Genomic DNA, 6,000 nt, shown 5'->3' with positions numbered 1-6,000 from the left:
GCAAAAGAGAAGAAATATATGCTGGAGCAGGAAGAAGAGAAAGTCAGGGGCCGAGTCATGCTTTGTTTGCCAAGAAGGATAAAGAGGGATGGAGTGTCCATGCAGAGGACGTCCACGTCTGATGCCGGCCAGCCTAGGCCAGGCAGAGTGGGGACAGCTGAACTGCAGGGGAGGTAGGAGCAGATCCCTCAGAGAGGCAACTAAGGTGCCGAAGACAGGAGCTCATCTTGCAGGATCTTCCCAAATTCTGGATACTTCTGCCCAACCAGGAATTTATCAAAAGCAATGGAGAAAAGCTTCCAAGTGAACAGAAAAGGAGGCTAGGATGACAGGAGGCTGCAGAATGCGATTCCAGGAGCTCCAGCGGGGAGATGGGTGAGGAATGGGATTTTTAGCAGCACCCAGCTGGTTCTTTAAGGGTGTCACCTGACACTCCAAGGGAAATACATCCATTAGGGGATCAATTTGAGGGATGAGAAAGAGAGGAAAGGCTGGGTTTCAGAAAGCCCCCTTTTGGTGGGAGGCATCTAGGAAGCTTTGGAGCTTAAAGCCTTGGGAGGGCATAAAAGGGTAAGAAGGAAGTCTGCCACCAGTGATAGATTACCTAAGACTGGACTGAAAGAAATGAGGAGAGTGTGAAGCCAGATGAAGCTTCTCTGGTGTTAACTGCCATAGAACTGAGTGCAATGGCAGACAAGGGTGACTGTAGCTAAGAGACAGGGTTTTCCCGGCTAGGAATTCTGATTTGATCTCTTTACCACCTAGGGCTTCCTTCAAGAGCCAGCAGTGAGCAAACTGAAACTGGGAGAGCGGGAGTAGACACTCAAGGGCTTTTTATTCTCCAGAGCTCACCCGTGGGGCTAAGCTGAAGGCTGGCAGATGAGACAAAGCAGTTCTCAGAGGAAGTTCCTACAGTCTCAGTCAAAGTGGAAATACAGGAATGCTTTCTGAGCTTGTTTTCTAGCCTTGGCTTTACTTCATGATAAAAACTGTAATAACTTTTATTAATCTAGTCACAATGACGCCCTCATAGCAGAGAGACATTCCCTAAGACTGAGGATTCTTGGCACTAGGAGCAGAAAGCAGGCGGTCCACAGAGTCTTTTGTTATTTTGGTGGCCCCGGGAATGAAGGGTTAGTTACCAAAGAGCAGCAAGGCGAGAAAACAGAGACTCCAGAGTGTCCAGCATCCACCACCCTGGGCTGTCCAGCCAGGAGAAACTTATAAGGGGGAGAAGGCTTAGGGAAGGGATATATTAGTTAGCAGTAAGGTCAAATTAAACCTGGAATGGGGACTAGCAGTCAGGACTCTGGAAAGTCCCTACCTTAGCACTGGCGAGGCCACTCCAATGGGCTGGACCATGGAAGCCCCAAGGGGAGTGCCAGCCCTTCCTGGGGAGCCAGGCACCTCATCTGCCTGCACGCCCCCGCATTCCCACTGCTGGCCCTCAACCTCAGCAGGCCGACCAAGGCTGGCTTAGATACAGAACCTGACTGTGCTGCTGGCTTCGAGGCTGTCAGTGACTCTGGGGCGAAATAGGAACACTGGTTTCCAAGGGGTAGTCAACAAAAAGTTAGACCTAGATGTCCCACAGGATGTAGGTTCTAAGGCCAGCCCTGCTGATGACTTATTTGTACAGTTTGGGACAAACCATTTCCCCCTGGAGCACCTGAGTGGAAGAAAACAAAAATTATAACCAATCCAATTTTAGCTACAGTACCATAAGCACCTAGAGAAGACATAGTTCAAACTTAAAAATAACTCTTGTAGAAGGATACTAAAGTTGGAAAGTTCCTGTCATTCACTACAACAAATATTTACTGAGTCTTGCTTTTAAGAGAGACTGCTCATCGTCTGTGTTACAAGTCCACAACCCTAACTAGAGTCCCCAGAATAGGGTAAGAGAGGTCTCTGAGAAAGGCAGCAGAGAAATCAGCTGAGGAAACAAAGAGGCCACTGGCCCATCTGCCTCCATCAGTATACACACCTTAAGGGGGCAGGAGAGGCAGGAAAAAGAGAGGTTTCCATAGGCACCTCCAAGGCTCAGATAATAAAAAGAAGGAGGTGGTGTTTTGCACTGTGGCTCTTTCCAGGGCTCTACCCCACAGGCAAACTCTGCCTCTCTCCACAGTCCAGGAGTCAGCCTTGATTCACACAGGCTAGGGAAATGGGAGCCAGTCACTCTGAGGCTGCCATGTAAGCTAAGGAAGATCTCCTCCCATCAGCGGATGAAGGAAAGAGGCCACACTGTCCATCTTATGGGCAGTTTCTAGGCTATCCACAAGGCAAAGACTCAGTTCTATTCTCCAGGGAGTTACCTGAATGCTATCAATCCATAAAAATATTCAATAAAAGGAAAATAAGCCATCTAGAAATTGGGTGACTTTACAAGCAACAGCGCTGAGTTAGCTGAGAGGGGGGTCACACTGGTCACACAACGAATGAGCAGTTTTCAGATAAAGTTAAGAAGCCAGGCAGGGCAAGAGCGAGGATAATGTCTGATGAGTCTGGGCTATATTCTGGGAAGACTAAACAAATAAAGGGAGCTGTGGCTGAGTGGGGCAACCCCATAAACTTGGCTGTGATAAAGGAAGGACATGCAACGACAGAAGGAAGCAGGCACCAGAGAAAACTGAGGTCTTGCACCAGAATTGTGCTCAGCAGTGACCAGCCAGCCAGGATGCCCATCAAGTAGGCATCCCAGCTGCCGTGGCAAGGAGTCAAAAGATCAAAACCAGAGCATTTCCTGAGGGACCGCAGAACGTGGTTTTCCTCCAGTCTACAAAATACACGATCACGAAAGCACAGCTATCCTTAGCAATCTGAACCAAAGTTTTTGGATAAAATCCTTATTTGAATTCTTGTGATTTCCCATCTCCCATTTTCCCAGCACATGGAACTGAATTCTGTAAGTTCAGGTAACAGCGTCCTTTGCCAGCTAAACTCTATCTAAATCCAGGCACTGAATAGACTTCAACAGCAAAGGATACCTTTACTTTCCCTTCCCCATTCATTCTTCACATAGCGCCTCGGCCTTCTCCTGACCAAGCCCTCAACACTGACCCCTTAGTTCCCCTGACCCTGGTCTCTTCTACCTGACTGTCACCCATGGCCCCTTTTCATTAGGAGACTCATCTTAAGATGCCAATGGCAGAAGAGAGAGAGAAATAAAGGGAGTAAGGAACAATGTAGATTTTAGATAGGGGAGTGAGATGGAAATCCTGCAGACAGACAGAGAGAATGAGAGAAACAGAGACAGAGAAAGGAAGCAACCTGGAGCTGAGGGGGAGGGGAAGAAGATGGCACTGCGGAAAAAAGAGCGCCACAAAATTAATTTGAGGAAGGGAACAGTAAAGGAGACGCTTATGGAATAACAATCAGGCAGCAGAGGGCTGGGAAAAGGGGGAGAGCGTCGGGGTGGGGAGGACCCTACGCGCAGAGCAACAGCAGCACCACCTATGGGCATGACGAAGGGTTACAGGCAGCAACAAAAGAGGCCCCCCGCCTGGGCTTGGGAGTCTGGGGTGCAGGTGGGGAGGGAGAAGTTCCAGCTTCTGCCCTTCCAACCTCTCAGCAACACAACATACAAGCTAGAAGAATAAATCTCTACAGCTCTCCTGGGAAGAGAGGGATTTAAGAAGGGAAGGGAGGAAAGACAGAGGACTCCTGGCTTTTTTCATTCCAAGGGGGTTTCCCTCTCAGAATTCAGGCAGCAGAAAAGAGAAGGGTATGGAAGGAAAGAATGTCAGGTGCCAAAAGGAATGCGTGCGCCTGCTTCTTCGTTCATTAGCTGGAGAAAGGATTTTCTCTTTATTTCCAAGTGATTTCCTTTCCCCACTGGATGCTGGAGTACAGCTCCCTCCCTGGGGCAATGGATGCCCCTCACTCAGCTGCTTCCTCCCAGCACTGCCTTGAAACTCCCAACCATCATTAGAAACCCCCAGGGAGCCACCAAGCTCTGAGAAGGAAAGGGAAGGGTCCCCCCACCAGTCAAACAGACCTGGGGGAATGGGGGTAGGGTAGAAAGAATGAGAAAGAGAGAACGCAAAAGCTCTGCAGAGGGAGGGGAGAGAGAAATGTGATCAGTGGTATTTGTTGTGCTTCCAAGGAGGAAGGATCTTTCACGTTTTTAATAATAATAAATACATGAAGACAGATTTGCCAGCATTGCTCTGGCTCCTTGGGAAGTGTGGGGGAGGGGAGCCAATGCAGCTGCAGCACAGACCAATATCTCCCCCTTCCCTCCCCCATTAGAAAGGCTCAGTATTGCAGCAGCCTCCCCTCCCCCTCTAACCGCAGTCCTCCCCATCAGAGCCCACCCTTTCCCTGGTCCCTTCACACAGCTCTGCCCCTCCCTCCTCCACCTCTCTCCCTCTCTCTACTCCCCCAACCCTAGACTCTATCCTTTCAGCACTGGTCCTCATTTACCACAGTCTTACTTCGGCTCTCAGAAGCCCTAGTAGCCACACAGTACTCCCCTAACCCGAGGTCCCCTTTTCCTACCAGTGCCCTCCACAGCTGAGATACAACAACCCCACAGAAATAATCCAGTACATTTCAGCATTTCCTGGATCCCATCAAAAGGACTGCTTTTTTCCCCCTCATTTTTATTTCAATGTGACCTCCTTTCTCACAACCTTAAATATAATGGCCATCAAATGTGCTTGTGCTCAGGGGGTGTCAGGGCCTCGGGACTAGGTGACTACTGCCACCTATTGACCCAAATTTGCTTGAGATAGACCTTTAATACACTTCTTACACGGCGACGCTCTGTTATTTCAAAAGCATCAATAGCTTAAACATGCAAAGGCATGGCTCTTGGGGTTTCTCTGAGACCCTCTGAACAATGAGATCAAAGAAATACAAAAGCAAGACTGGGCAGAAAGCCAGAGCAATGATGCTTTTCTCCATGCAGACATAGAAAAAGAGGCCAAGCCCAAGGAATGAAAAAGCAACTTTAAGTCCCTTCAAGGGTCTGGATGCAAAAGACTAGGGGACAGACAGAGTTTTTCTCAAGGGCTGTTAAAAAGGTAGTGCATCACAATATGAATGATGTTACCAATAGAGCAGAGACGGCAGGATTTCACTCACATGCCTGTCAGGTTGACCAAATCCCTGAATAAGTTTCAACGTGAATCTGAGGTTTACACACCCAGGGAGGATGGGGACACTCAGGACTGCTTCTGACTCTCACTCAATCCATACCAATCAGAATTGGAGATTGGACAGATAAACTGGGCCATGCCAAAGGAAAGGTCTACACCAGGGAGCTCTATGGATTGGTTTAGCTATGTCCCTTCCGCCAAACCAAGGCAAGGAACAAGATGAGAAAGCTTGAACTCTCCATGGTGCTGAAAACAGACATACTCAAGTCACCCTTTCCTCATAAACAAAACATTTTTTCTAATAAGGTATCCATGAAGACTGTTGTGAACTCCTGACAGGCATTTTCCCAAGCCTTCATAAAATCATAATAAAACACAGCTTTAGCAGCAAAAACAAGCCTTGGTCAAAACCTCTTCCCCACCCTCCCAGATAACAATACTAAGGCAGAGATGCTAAAGTACTGGAGAAAGGATTTTCTCTGTATCTTCAAGTGATTTCCTTTCCCCACTGGATGCTGGAGTATAGCTCCCTCCCTGTGGCAATGGATGTCCCTCAGCTGCTTCCTCCCAGCACTGCCTTGAAACTCCCAACCATCATTAGAAACCCCCAGGGAGCCACCAAGCTCTGAGAAGGAAAGGGTAGGATCCCCCACCAGTCAAACAGACCTTGGGGGGGACAGAGGTAGGGTGGAAAGAATGAGAGAGACAATACGAAAGCTCTGCAGAGGGAGGGAAGAGAGTAATGTGGTCAGTGGTATTTGTTGTGCTTCCAGGAAGGAAGGCTCCTTCACATTTTTAATAATAATAGAATAAATACATAAAAACTAACAATAATAAATACTAAGATTCTCCTTAACATTACATGACAAAATTGAACAGGTACACACTAGTGATA

This window comes from Vicugna pacos, chromosome 6 (assembly GCF_048564905.1).
Source record: "Vicugna pacos chromosome 6, VicPac4, whole genome shotgun sequence".
NCBI lineage: Eukaryota > Metazoa > Chordata > Mammalia > Artiodactyla > Camelidae > Vicugna > Vicugna pacos.
The sequence above is the reverse complement of the archived record's forward strand: the minus strand, read 5'-3'. Positions refer to the sequence as shown.